Genomic DNA, 3,097 nt, shown 5'->3' on the forward strand with positions numbered 1-3,097 from the left:
GCCATTACCTCGAGTTCCTGCCATGGCGGACACAGCCCCATCCTTCCATGGGTTCTTGTTGGAAACTTTGGACAGCAGCACAAGTCTGGCACTTAACAGCAGAGCCACAGGGAGGCGTACCTTCCCATTCCTCTGCACCTAGGACCAATGGTTTCTAACACCACCAACAAACCACTAGGGCGTTGGACTAAAATGACCTTGAAGTTCCTTTCTGACCTTCACTGAGAACAAATGCAAAAACGCTTCCTAAGTACTATCTTTTCCCACTTTTCCATTTCATTTTCCCTACAGGGGTCCTTCAAAATTACTAACAAGACAGGCAAAGGTCACATGAAAAGGAATCGAGAGTCACTTGAAAAAGAAGTGTCCACATCCAACTGCATGAGTGCAGTCACTGTAGATTTAGACGTCGGCACGTTCTTACTTCTAGGGACCAGAACCAAACCAACATTTTCTGCTTCTGACATCTTGTTTCACATGTTGGGAGCTTCATCTATTAAATCCTCCTTTTAACGCTTATTTTCATTACTTCTTTGTAACTTTTGGTGCTTGGTGTATTATTGTCCCTTGCTTCCAAATAACTTATGTTCTCTAATGCATTCATTTGTCTTGGAAGAAGTACAACCAGAATGCTCCTTAGAAGGAAGGATGGTGAGACTACGTCTTACATACTTTGGACATGTTGTCAGGAAGGATTAGTCCCTGGAGAAGGACATCATGCTTGGTAAAGTAGAGAGTCAACGAAAAAGAGGAAGACCCTCAACAAGATGGATTGACACAGTGGCTACAACAATGGGCTCAAGCATAATGATTGTGAGCATGGCGCAGGACCGGGCAGTGTTTCATTCTGTGGTACATAGGGTCGCTATGAGTCAGAACAGACTTGACGGCACCTAACAACAACAATGCATTCATTAATTGGAGCTTCTTGGAACTCCTACCGACTGCTCATGTGAACTGAAATCATAAGCTTAGTTCCAGAGGCTTCGTTACTTTTATCTCATCTACAACCAAAAAAACCAAACCCGTAGCTGTCAAGTCGATTCGGACTCATAGTGACCCTATAGGCAGAGTAGAACTGCCCTATAGGGTTTCCAAGGAGCGCCTGGTGCATCTGAACTGACAACCTTTTGGTTAGAAGCCGTAGCTCTTAAAGACTACACCACCAGGGTTTCCATCTCATCTATATACATTGTGAATTATGCATTTTTCTGTTAGAACAGATTTCTTAATAGATCAGAGTTATCTCATACGCTATCATAGCACTCAGTGCAGAGTAAGAAAAGACAAAGTACTGGGGTAAGATAGGGCCATCGAAACCCCACACAGCATCTACTGAAGGCAGATAGAATAGAAGATCGCATATCATCAAGAAGGCAATGACTTCCCTATATCTCACTACAAGTCCCACCAATCAATCATGCACCTGAAGACTTAGAGACCCCTCTAGGTTAACCATACACCTCTGTAGTTCTCATAATACACACACATAACCCAGGAGGGACTACCTACTCACTGATGCTTTATCACAAATTAATTCGTGAGAATATGAACCAGTTGCTTTGCCTTGAGCCAACGGTAGACAAGTAAGTTTAAAAGAGAGCAGAGATGGGTTCAGGTGAATTGGGGAGGGAAATAGCTCCAGGGAGCTACAAGAGGACAGTGGGTCTCCTGGGACGGGTATGAGATGGGGGGGTGGTGGAGAAAACAAGGGGAGGGGTTCTAAAGGGGAACTGGCCGTTTAATAATTGTATTTGGTTTCAACCCATCACTTAGAGTTGCCACACAGACGTTTACGTATGTCAGAAAATGACAAAACCATTTTCAAGTATTTTTGCCCATTTCTTTCTGAAAGTAGCCATAGTTCATGTACTGCTGATCCAAGTTGTAAAAAGATAAAAGATTTCATATACAATCATCTCAACTGAGAAAATGTGACTGACTTTTGTGTGGCGTCAGCAGAAATGTATTTCAAGCCTGTTGCGTTTTCATCTTTCTTGAGTTATTACTGAGTTTTGCTATGATATCTTTGCTGTCTTACAATCTTCTTTGGAAAAGTCTTGGATAATGGTAAGAAGCCAAACCCAAAACAAAACTGGTTGCCGTCAAGTCAATTCCAACTCATGGTGACCCCGTGTGTTGCATAGTAGAACTGTGCTCCATAGGGTTTTCAAGGCGGTGACTTTTTGGAAATAGAACAGGTCTTTCTTCTGAGGTGTCTTTGGGTGGGTTTGAACTGCCAACCTCTCTGTTAGTAGCTGAGTGCTTAACCGTTTGTGCTACCCAGAGGCTAATCAGTGTGTACTGTGTGCCTGACCCTGTTCTATGAGTGTTTCATATGTTAACCTATTTCATCTTCACAACCCTTCTGTGACAGAAGGGCTATCATTAGCCTCATTTTGTACATGAGGAGAGTAGGGTGGGGAGGAGGGGAGTGACTTTCCCAAGCTCACACAGCCAGCCAATGGGTACCCAGGATGCAGACCGGGTACAGCATACCAGCAGGAATGAAAGCAATGTGTGGAACTGAACTCTTTGGCGTTTGAGACTAAAGGGAGTTTGTACCACCAGTTGTAACCCATCTGAAGCCATACTAATATTTCAGCGTTGTGATCAACTTCTCCCTCCTCTGGAGTCATTGGAAACCCTGGTAGCGTAGTGGTTAAGAAAAAAGGTCGGCAGTTCGAATTCACCAGGCGCTGCTTGGAAACTCTATGGACAGTTCTACTCTGTCCTATACGGTCGCTATGAGTTGGAATCGACTTGATGGCAACGGGTTTATGGAGTCATTTGCTGGCTCCCCCTGTAGGCTGATGGGACGGAGCTATGTGTGATTTGACGGTTTCCTTTTTTCCATGGATAAAGCATACTTCCTACCTCACCCCTGAAAGCCAGGCCAAGGTGGGAGCAGGGGTAAATTATCCAATGCTTACCAGATCATCTATAGTGAAAAATTTCACATTTTTTTCACCACACAAAAGATTCTGCTTCTAGGTATGGCTGGCACCTGTCTCTCTCCTAACCCTACAGCACCTTCCTATAGAATCAAAGCCTCTTTTCACATTTACAATCCCTGATAGGGGTGGATGACCCAGTA

The sequence above is a fragment of the Trichechus manatus genome, unplaced genomic scaffold (genome assembly GCF_000243295.1).
Source record: "Trichechus manatus latirostris isolate Lorelei unplaced genomic scaffold, TriManLat1.0 scaffold00128, whole genome shotgun sequence".
Taxonomy (NCBI): Eukaryota; Metazoa; Chordata; class Mammalia; order Sirenia; family Trichechidae; genus Trichechus; species Trichechus manatus.